General features: G+C 38.9%; 1 protein-coding gene across 1 annotated transcript in view; it reads left to right on the forward strand.

The window, feature by feature from the left end:
- Nucleotides 1–3147: 3147 nt before the first annotated feature.
- Nucleotides 3148–12319, forward strand: part of LOC308385800 (cadherin-12-like) — a 103423-nt gene continuing 94251 nt past the window's right edge. Inside the window, exon 1 of the mRNA XM_080864944.1 lies at nucleotides 3148–3634. The gene's annotated coding sequence lies outside the window, so the exon portion shown is untranslated. The remainder of the gene's footprint in view (nucleotides 3635–12319) is intronic.

Here is a 12319-nt window from a genome sequence, read left to right on the forward strand (position 1 = left end):
CACAAAGGAACCAAATTTCACTATTAAAATCTCCTTTTTTAAATATAACTACGTCTTTATTTGTGTTGAATGCAAGGCGGGGCTTTTTGCCACATCTTCTTTGAATCTTTAAAAATGTTTAATTGCCATAGCAGTACTGAAAACTGCTTTTCTATTAAATTGTTGTGGTCTAAATAGCCCAAACCTGGTCAAAAGGAGTTCTAACTTCTATCAGAGATATTTTCTTTAAATTGGTCATTCTTTTTAATGTTTCAATTTTTACATCGCTTGTATATTTTTTCTGAACTTTATTTATCCTCTTCTTCCCCTTTAGGTATATTTAACTCATATACATAAACATGTATCTACTCATGTGAAACACAATAAGAAAATCTAGAGAAATAAAATTCCTATTTAACAACATTAAATCAGTGTTTGTATGGTCTTTCTATTCTGATTCTGATTTCTTGTATATCTACAGCATAATGGAATGTTGAAACCTTATTCATCATAATATATTGAACGTCTATTCAGTAAGAATGTATCATCACATTCAGTTACTTTTTTTTATGACACCAATGGATTTATCTCTTCCTCTGTCTTATGCATGCTTCCGTGGGACACTTTTGTGTCCCACACAGCAGTCTGAAATGCCCTGATTGACGCCTGACTCCAAGCATCCGTTCAGCCTCTTGCTTTGCAAAGCTTGTGCCAAGAGGATTAAAAATGGAGTTCTCTAGGGCCATGCCATGCCATCTGGACAGAGTTGATCTGGGAGCAGGGTTGTCAGCCAGGAGTGCTGAGTGCAAAAATACTACATAACTATATTCAAACACAGCCTTTAGCCTTTTAGAAAGACATTAAGAAACACATTTTTTCTGTGACTGTTCTGTGCATTCAGGAAGTAATACAAAATATGGTCAAAAGGAAGACAACGACTTTGTTGTCATTTATTATTACTATTTTTATTTATTTATTTTACTTTCTTCTGCCTAGTTTGATATTGCCACCTATTGTATAAAAACAATGAAATGAAATTGAAACAGGATGACTGACTAATTACGGTTAACAGGGGAGTCTTGATGTAAAGCACTGTTTTGCACTTTGAAGGCAATTACTTTCTCTAAAATAAGGCTAAACTACAGACAGGTGACACATTATATGAAAACCCATCAATGTGTCTAAGTTGAGATATGTTTTGTTTTAATGTGACTTAGAATTTATTCTACCCGTGGGTATCTTAAAGGGGGCGATCTTAATCCTGTATTTTCAGAAGGTATTTGTATATGCTGAAAAATCTTTGTTTTTCTGAAATTAAAAGCACAGACTTTTAGAGTTTGTAATAAAAAAAAAATGCAATGAAATGGGCAGAAAAGGAAATATAGTTTTACCATGAGTCCTGTCTCTCTTTAAGACATTTAAAATGAAATATTGAGAGGACTAAATGCTAATGCCTCAATAACCTTTTTCCATAGAGTGATGTGTGTCACCTTTGATTCTCCCACCATATCTCGGTCTAACTTTAAAGGTTAAAGTGAGCCGTTGCTCTTCAATATGCCTGAGAGAGGCAAGATGACATCTGCGCTCTGCGTGGCCAAGAAAGCCAAGCATAAGTGCATTAAAAACATGCACACATGAAAATAAGAGAATTTAGGTCACCGTCAGTGACAACTGCTATACTTCAGAGGCATCTGTGAAGTTTTGATGTTTAGATGATGTAATTCTTTTTCTTTGGCGATATCTGTTGGGAATAGAAGCGGGAAATGTTGGGGTTCTTTATTAGCTTTTTCTCTTTGAGTGGTTATGGCTATTAGCAGTAACCAGCTGATGCCTCCTTTTCTGACTGGATTCCCTCACCTTATTTTCACTGCGGGCATTCCCTGTACCGCTGTATATTATCGCTTTTTTTGAAAGGTGGCATCCACATAAAGACATATTTCACAACTTCGTCCACAATCTACCCCTGAAGATGCACATATTTACACTGATGCATAGTATAAACTTATACTGATTAGCTTACCCAGTACAAGCTCTGGGGGTAGCCTACTAGCTCAGACATGAAAATGGAGACCTCCACAATGGTGCTTTGTTCTACAAAGCTTAACATGTTGCCATGGTATTACATTTACTAGTCATATATGATCAGGGTCTGGTGGTGCAAAAAAAAGAAAAACAAATTTAGTTAATAGAGCCCAATAGTTCTGTCAACTCATTGCTTTAATTTTGTAGTTTTTATTTCATTGCAACACTTTACTGAACTACAAGGTCTACTATACTTTACAGTGATATACTGAGCCACTTAATGCCATCTAATAGTTGCAGTTTTTACTCAATTTCCTGATTTTGACATGCTTGTTTTATATAGAGATTTACCATTTGATTTTTGAATGAATGAATGAATGAAAGGCTTTATTGGCCACATGCAGGTTGCCCCGCAGTGGAGCATTAACATGCACTGTCCTAAATAAATTAAATTAAATTAAAATTAAATAAAATTTTTCCATACACTGCAAAAACCAGCTTGATGGATTTGCAGAAGGCTACATCATTGCTATGTATGAACAACGCTAGATTTCATGTGCAAAAACGATAATAATGAAGACTTTCTTTTCACCTCTTAAAATGAATCATCAAATGCAGTTTTGGTGATTTGGCAAATTTCAGTTTTAGCTTGTGAGTTTATTTACACTACACCTCCATCTGGCTGGTTCAGCTGCCACTCAGTCCAGGATAATGGCCCTACCCAACACTATACTCTTCAAAGCACTGCCCAACAGTCCCAACAACTTCAGAAAACCAAACACACAGATCTACGTGAATCTTCTTTTTAAAGAAATGATTAACTCGCTTCTGTTTGCAAATACAAATAAGTCATCTAATTTCAGTTGAACTTTAAATGCTCAACATCCACATGAGCTCTGGACAAAGGAAGCATCTCCAACCGTCTTTCTGATTAGAATATCCCCAGGGACCACAGCATGCATCATTGCCTCTGTGTGTGTGTGTGTGTGTGCGTGTGTCATTGGGAGTTTTGGGGGTGGGGTGCTTACTGGTCGGTTTAATCTGCTTGATGATGAAGATCTCCGGTACTCAGGGGACCTGATGGGGAGGGTAAAGGGTTTTGAAGAGAGGTGTTGCTCTACTGTCTTGCACCAATGCAATCACGACCGTTGCTCGCCACTGAAGCCAGCAGCGCTCACAAACGCTCTCCCTGTCTCTTTCCCTCGCTCTCTCACTCCTCCACACACTTCCTCTCTCACTCTCCGATACACGCACACACAGACTCGCACACTAGCTAACTTCACTGCTCACTGACTCGTTCGCCCTCCCTCAGTCGTCACCTTGTAACGGTACGGACACACTCGGCTTTGCTACAGCTCCTGTGTAATTCTCCAGCTATTCCAAAGCTGCTGTCTCAGTGCCTCGCGTAGCGCGTTCACTCATAAGCATCTGTTCTGATCTAGCGTGGGCTCAAAGTGTACACAGAGAGCGGGATAATGAAAGAAAGGCACCAAGGAGGAAGGCAGGGTGAGAGAGGGAATTAAAAGGAAGAGAAGGATAGAGCTTGCTCTTGCATAAAGGTGGGAGGACAGTTTGATTCAGTGAGAATTTGGATTAAGCTGGCTACGACTCCGCTCTAAAGTTACCACTAAAGGTAAGTGCATCTTCTCCTTGAGATATTTTCACTCTGCCTCTATGCATTTCACATCCTAGTTTTCGCCTCCATCTAATTTAAACTGATTTCCAGCAACTCTGCAGCTACTTGGTTTAGTTGAGACTCGTTTTACAGCTTGTTGACAGAGCTTCACAGAATAGACGGAGCTTTATTCGATTAAGTCACTGTCATCGTTTCTTTGAGACACACAGTTGAGACTCTTCTTTGCAAAAGCTAGTTAAGTGGGATGAAATTTGGATCGGCAGTGCCCTTGACAGTGTTGTAATGCCGTTTAACTCTGACGACGGCAGACATTTAGTTGTCTGCCTCTTGGACTCTGTCACGTCTCCCAGAATTAAATGAGAATTCAGTGAGTGTCAATTAGTCACATGTCAGGGAACGCTTCACTCTAAATGTGCTAACCCCATTTGTAGGTCTCCGTTATTTCAGCTCGTCTACATACAAAAGACTGTGAAGCTTTTCAACTCTGTGTACTGGAGGGTGCTCAACACTGATTAACACACCATGGTGTGTCAAGTGGCTTTGGCAAGTTTTCCTTGCGACTTCAAAATACCAACCCCCCCCCCCCCCCCCCAAAAAAAAAAAGAAAAAAAAGAAAAACATGAACATGACCATGCTTTCCTTCTTAAAAAATCAAACTATGGTAAAATATTTAAATCAATAGCTTCAAATTAGCACTAATATCAACGTTTTTAGCTGAGAGTAAGAGCACGCAAGGTCTGATGGCTCAATCACAGGCTTGAGATTATTCTTTTTGTTTGAATAGTGTATATCTGCAACATCATTAGTTGGTAAGGCCATTCTTGTGGTGTGGAAAGGGATTAGAGAGAACAATCTAAGAGGATATCAGATAGGCTTGACAGAATCTGATTTGCTGAGAAACATTGGATCGCAGATGCAACCTTGCCCCCATTTTGCATAACAGATGCTTATTTGGATGAGCTAGAAGGGAAATCTTAGGCCACAAAATATGGAAATGTACCCTTCAGCAATGCTGAGACATTTGCATTAAATATATACATCTGATCATTACATCGGCAATTCCGCTGTGATTTGTAATTGCATCAAATTTGCATTTCTCAGACGAGATCATGCAGTGGACAGACACAGACACAATGGACTTACCGGACTTCTGAAGCAATGTGCGTCATTTTTATTGCAGCAGGAGTAATTAAGATCGCAAACTTCCCAATCTCTCTGTGTAACATCATTTCAGTCTAAAGCGATACCTTTTGAATTCAAGCACAGCTTTTCAAAGTCAATCCCATCTTTACTTACAGATTAGATTAAAAAAAAAAAGTCTCTTGCCTTCCTCTACTTTAAGCACGTCTAATGTAACTCACTTTAGTGTCAGAGGAGCTGAGTCTTCTTATCAGCATTCAGCTGAAAACACCTGCTTTGGAATAATCAAATTACGCTCCAAGGAGTCCACTTCCAGAGGAAAAAGAGGAGCTGGACCCTCTGAGTACACAGAGGCTACTGTGCAGAAAATGAGCATTCAGGGCATGCAGCCACCAACCACTCAGGTATTATAACTGCATTAGAGGGGATAAATGAAGAGGCATGCAGTATACTTATGGTATATTAAGTGATGACAGTGATATCTGCTGACTCGGGTGCATATTAGGACAATTATTTTAGCCACTTTGGAGACAGCGTGAGGTGGAAGGAAACACTTTCCAAACGACAGGCAATCTATAGGAAATAAATGAACAACTTTTTTTTAAGAATAAAACAATGTCAGGTTTGCATATTTTGTTTTAGATTTTCAGCATTGCCCTGCATAAGTGAAATTTGTCTGCAACGGGAATAAGCGGCATCCTTGCAGATTTCAGATCCCCACACTGCCTTCTATTTACATGGATGTAATCAGGTCTCAATGACCAACAAAATTATGATGAGCATGTCTTGTTTTTTAACTACCTCTTCTAATCACAACAACTGACAATTATGTTTGATTACTTCTTGGGATTTAGAATTAATTTAGCTCAAGGCACTATGAAAAAAGATATTAGCACTTTGTTCTATTTGTTGTAAATGTAAATGTGGAATGTCCAGAGTAATGCATATGATTAGTTTCCTAAATGCCCTGATAGATGGGTGACAAATGAAAGGACATCAAGTGACTTAGTAAGCCTCACTCTGATTTGTTTTATTCACCAAGTCTTTGTAACTCGAAAGGAGGCATGGGACAGCAACTTTTGAACATGTATTCTTTAATTTAGAGTTTTGATGACAACATTTGTTATCGTCTGCATTAAGTGCACTGAGTGGTCTAAATATTGCACAGGTGTTTAGTACTGCTGAGATCTGGTGTCTATGAGGAGGGTAGCATAAGAGCCACAACCCAAACCTTTCACTGACTTTTCATTCTCTGTGAACAAGAGCATCTTCATCCTGGTGCTCTGAGTCCTGACTGCTCACATCAGGGTAGACATGTTTCAGTACAGAACAAAGGTGACCACTCAGAACAACTTTGTATTGATTTGCTAACTCTAAAGAGATAAAGTGGATCCAAACCACACCAGCAAAATACCTCTAACTACTCACTCTAAGGGTCAGTCATTCAGGTTTTTCCTTTAATTTGTCAGCTGTCCGTATGAGACCATGAGCCCAGGAAAATGTAAAGCCAAGCAGCTCCTGATGCCTTTCTCTGCACTGTGTCCATGTAAATTTAATGGCAACCCTGAGTGCTTTGTGGTAAATTACAGCATTAGGTCTACAAAGCTGTCATCATACGTTAGGATCCACTGCTCTGTTTGATTAGGGCTGAGCTGTTATTTATGGAGAGTCTGCAGCCTTTACCGTAAGCAGAACTACGGTGATCAGTCATACAGATATGCTACCTATCACTGCATTTTGAAGTAAGTGTCCATCAAGAGCCTTGGGCTTAAACAGAATCAATACTTGAGATTATTTGAAGTCCCCAGACTCTCTTTACCTTGGGCTCTTCAATCTCCGCCCTCACTCAACGGACTCATTTTGACATCATTCCACTCTAAATGAGGTGTGTCCGAGTGTGTGTGTGTTTGTGTGACAATAAAGTGTCTGTGTTCATTTCTGTAGCACCCCAAGATGTAATAAGCCATCTGTCAGAAACTTGCCTCCATCGATTAAAGCATCTGAATGCTAATCAGACAGTGGATTCAGTTGTTCTGTCTGCAGTCCTTATTGTACTTGCATAAATGCGCTTTGTGTAAGGCAGTGATTTCTTGCCCTCATCCACCCACACCCCCTCCCGCAAGCCGCTCTCAACTAAGAACCCTGCAGACCTCTAAGACCAGGCTCTCATCAGCAAGAGTCCTAAACATCTCAAATTAAAGTCTTGCAGTGATGGATGACTCTCAATCTCTAGGAGATATTGCGCACGCTTCTACTCTGAATGATGGGCAACTCCTCTTCACTCTACTTAGTAATTATTTATATGGATTTGTCTCTGCTCGTTTGTCAGTTTTTGAGACGTGTCGTTTCTTCCTCTCTGTGGTATTAATACCCAGCAGAGGTAAAACCTCACAGTTTCTGCAGCCGTCTGATGCTGGTGTTTCTTCTTTAATATATATTCTTTTCTCCTTCTGGAAGGAAAACGAATATAACCTTCCCTGTGGTATACGCTTGTTGTCTGAAGCAATGGTGAAAACAGAAGTAGGAAGGATGCAGTTACCTGACGATACAATTTATAGAGGACACAACTGTTTTGCCCTACGAAAATACAAAACAGTGAGCTCAGTGTGGTGTTCTGTGTGAGATAAAAGGTGAGGCAGGTCCTCCGAGACTCAACTGTGCCGAGTTTCAACATTGATTATTACTCATATCTGAGCACTGCTGTGGCTTATCTTCAAATGCCCACAGTTGGAAGCATCAAGGAAAATGACAACAGTTTTTTATTCCTTCTTCATTGACATTATTAAGCTGCTTTTCCACATCCTTTAAGAGTTTCACCTAAATGCCTCTGATTTTTTAAGTATTCCCTTTGAAGATATTTCAAGGAAAGTGGGGTCACATCATTGTCTCTCCTTTTGTTCGATTGCTTTATGAACTTTCTTTCATAAATGATTTTAACATTGCAGTGCAAAGTCTTTAAATATCCCAAAGAGGCCCCTGGGCCTTTGCGTCTTTGAATGTATTTGTGCCATCCCTTTGAGAAATCCACCACAGATTCTCAGCCAACAGTGGGCAGAAACAGTTGGGGTTATAAAAATCACCAGAGGCAAAGCACAGGCACAAGTACAAGCAGATGATTGAGGGTGTTTTTGTGCCAACGCTTTTACGCCACCATTTATAAAAGTTGTTCTTTGTTGTGTCTCCATATTCGAAGAGCACTGAATAACTGGTTGCATTGTTTTCAGTCTTGGTCAGACAGGCAATTAGCAGGTTATATATGTAATCTCCATCCTCTGCATTTGTGATGAAATACTTTCGATCTGACAAACATTTAATCACCGGGAGTCGTCCAAACAATAAACAGTCATCTCTGGCTGGACTCGACTTTATAACCTTAAACACAACCTCGCTCGCCCCAGGGGGGGACGTGGGAAAGATTTCCTGTCACACAGGTGAATGACTATTAGTTTACTGACCCTAGAGGTAGAGGGAGATTGTAATGATTTTTAGAGAGGGTGCTGGGGGGCCTTTCATTATAGGGGCTGAACAGGGCTGTGGAAGTCCTGCAGGAAAGAGGAAGGCAGATATGGAATACTCTATTCTGGTGAACTGATTAAATCTCGCAGATGACTGCAACCCCTTGGCTTTAACGGGTCAATAAAATTATCGCAAGTTTATTTTCATTTGAGTTCGGCTCTTCAGGAAACACTGGGAATCGTTTCTATGTTGGCAATCCGTCACTTAATCCGTCGGTGATGATAAGATGAGCACTGAGATACAAATACAGTGACATCCCCAGGCCAGACAAAAAATAAAACGTGATACAGAGTTGAAAGGCACACACGCCACAGAGGGCTCTTACAAAGTGTGGGACTTTTCCCCTACAGAACATCCTGAAGCAGGCATTAGTATTTTAAAGGCCCGTGATCCCAAGCCAAGTCAAGCCATTGGCTTTAGCTTCAATAACGCCAAAGATGGAGTGCTCAAAGCTGAGGTAATGAAAGCATAAGAGATGAGCCAAGGAAGTCGAGGGACCTCCTAGCCATCTGCAACCATTACGAACCCGGCTGTAAGAGGATATGGAGAGAAAGAATATAGTCTGCTGAAGCAGTGGAAAACTGAATGACTGCATCACATTTAAACACTACTAAGCTGAGCATTAGCAAAAAAAAATAACAAGAGTGATGAGTTTTGATTAGCATAGATTTTAAAATGGCAGGGTTTTCACAGGCTACCACCAAAGTTGGCAACTAGGGGCATTAACATTTATTCATGTATGTATTGCTTTATTTATTTTATTCATTTGGTTGCAGTTTTGGTCACAACTTGTAAAAGGATTTAAAACAATACAAAAACCTGATGGTATGTTGGGTTATTTTTAATTGCCACTTTTCATTCAATTAGCATCACCATTTTATCAGTCATACACATTTAGCTCGAAAACATATTTGTCTCACTTTAATGCTCATTACTTAGTATAGTATATAATGAGGCTACATGGTCAATCTTATTAATGCTAAATACAAGCTTAATTTTGATTTAAGGAGATGAATGTGTTGTTGTCTGGTTCAGTATATATTATCGGCAATGCCTCCTTTTTCAGTTTTCAAGAAAACTTTGCAATTAATTCATTCATTCTTCTACTACATGCTGCATAAAATTTTTACTTTATTAATTATAACTCTTTTGTATTTAATTAAAATGAAATTAGCTCCTTCAATGACAATATCCAAGTGCAGCAAACACTACTTTTTCATGAAGTACCCTCAGCAAATACATTTTGTTTAAAACACCTGAAGAAGCTAATCATCCGGAAAGTAGACTTCAGTAATGCAGCTGGTGAAGCCGAAGTGTTTTATACTCCGTTTCCCATGTCCAGCAATACTATCACAGTATCAATTTCATAAGTCTTTGACACTGGAGAATATTGTATAGATATTTCTAAGATCTTCCAAACTACAGGTGAGCCACAAACTAAAAGAACAAAAAGGGCATATAAACACAGTTGTATGATTTATAATATCTGAGGTGTAATTTCAGTCCTGTGTGCATAAAACGGCTGGTGTAGGTGTTCAAGGTGATTTGATAAAATTACCCATGGAAGTTGCTCCCGCTGGTATCTCCTCCTCTTATCATTATTGTGGTAGAAAGGAAAATTACATCATAACTTACTGAAGTAGAACAGGGGCTGAGCTAGCACAGTTGCAGGCTGCTGTTTGATATGGGCGCTAACCACAAAAATCACTTGAATTATCACTCATTCATGTTATCACAGTATTGGTACATCCTAGAGTCAGGCTGTTAGGCCTGTCAACCATTGCTGATGGAGGTTGCACTCAGTGTCTGCAGAAACATGACATGAAACTTTGTAGAGTTTTTGTTGTTGGTTTTTTAGGATTAATTAAAACTGGTGGGTTTTGGAATTAAAGACACACTTTCTAGAGTTTTGTGCAGCACATAAAGATGCTGATGTTAGCAAAAGTTGGCTTTTTGAATGGGACCAAAAACATGCATTTTAGGCAATCTTTGATTAATTAGCTGCAGAAAAAAGAAAGTTAGTAAACTTTCATATTAAACAACTGATGACACTGTAATTTAGGAGGTGTTGTTCAAATTAGCCTACTACGAGATTTCAGCCAAATCAAAAACCTTTGGAGGAAAAGAATTAAGACTCTGAAGTGTCGTCTTTGATCACGTCTTGAGGACAAAGAAGCTGTTTCTATCGTATTCGTTCGTGCTTATCTTCCAGTAAATGCCTCTGTGAAAAAGGTCCCTGAGATAGGCAAACATTGTTGTCTGCTTTTTAGTTTACTATTGAGAAGAGCGCCAATCCAATCTGAAATTACCCATTCATTCCCAACACACTTAAATCACTGTGACTCTTAAGGACATGTCTTTTTTGTATACAGGGTTTTTGACTTAACAGCTTGCCATTTCAAACAGGTTTGCCTCTTATGTCTTATATAAACCATGAACTTGGGGAGTGATAAAGCGTTGCACTTCTTCCATTAAATAGAATAAGAAATCATCCTGACAGACCCTAGATCTTGGCCTGGGTTAGTCTTCTTATGAGCGAGACTTCCTCAAGGTCAGCATGATGGTACTTTTCTTTGGTGTGTGCAAGCACCTGTGATGAATAGGACACAGTGTATGCGGGAAAAGGATGTGAGGGATGAAGATTCACGAGGGTTAATGTATTGTGTTTACCTGTAAATAGAGGCCACGGGTTTCAAAGACGTGACAAAGAACTTTTTTTTTGAGAGAGCGTGCCCTGATATGTCCCAGTCTTTATAAACTGTTAATGTCACTACACGGACAGGCACAAATCACCAGCTATTAAAACCAACAGTTTGTCAAGTTAGTTACCAATTCAAAGATTATCTCTGTGTAACTAACTATGCTTTCTTTTTATTCCCTTTTTATTCCCTTGAAAGATTTCTAATAATGTTACGGTTAAGGTCCAAAAAGGAGCACAACAAATCAAAAAAAGATTGTAATAGTTTGATTCAGTACTTAAAAATGTTAAGAAGAAGCGTGAGTCATTGTTAAAGTTGAAAAGCTTTCAAAGTAATTTCATGCTAAACTTGGAAGTTAAAAGCAGTGTGACACTGAGGTGACCTACATCAAAAGTGCTGATTGGAATACTTGAGATTAGCATGGAAAGTCCCTCTCTACAATCAATATATTATGCCAAAAGAATTTGACAGGTTTATGTCACAATGTCTCATCTGGAAATAACCCATTGAACACGGTGAAATGGTCAGAGGAACAAGACAGTTTCTTTGTGTTTACGGGATGTATTTTTTCTGAAAGTGTGTTGAGTACACTAGAAAAAAAAAAGAATATAAATAAAAAGCATTTATTTTGATGTTATTGTTTGGCTTTTTTTTTGTATTTTATTTGTTCCTGAGTAAATCGGTTTGGCTGAGATTATAGTTATAGTTTTTACACAGCTGAACAAACGTCAAGGAGACAACTGATTATCAGAAGTGTGAGATGCTGGAGAATATACTCCGGTGTCCTGTTAGATTTTAGATAGCAAGGAGTTTCTTAAACTTCACCGAAACAATCTGCAAATTTCATTAAAATTTAATAAACTATCATCTTGTCTTTATTTTTAGTTAGCACATACCTTAAACACTTAAAGCTGTAAGCTAATGATAGTTATATAAGAGCAGATGCTGCTGGTGCAATAAGCTGTACGCTGTACGTCCAATGGATGCATGATCTGATTAGTCGACTAATCGCAAAAATAATTGGTGACTAGTCGACTATCAAAATAATTGTTTGTGGCAGCCCTAACTGTAAGGACATTATTTTGTGGTTTACTGCTCTGTCCGATGTAAATAAAACAAGTAATTACCTGAATCTATATGAACATGCTATTAAAGCAGGTTATCAGTGGTCGCTGTTTAAATAGCATGGGTGGCTTTTTCCAATTCTAACTACCCTCAAAGTGGAAGTGCTCCAAACTTCCACAGGTTCTGCTGTACTTTACTTCTGCAGAGCAGAACAATGAGTCACACAAAGCAAAATTCAAAACAAAACCCCAAAGGCTTGGTG

Source organism: Rhamphochromis sp. 'chilingali', assembly GCF_963969265.1.
Source record: "Rhamphochromis sp. 'chilingali' genome assembly, chromosome: 18".
NCBI classification, from domain to species: Eukaryota; Metazoa; Chordata; class Actinopteri; order Cichliformes; family Cichlidae; genus Rhamphochromis; species Rhamphochromis sp. 'chilingali'.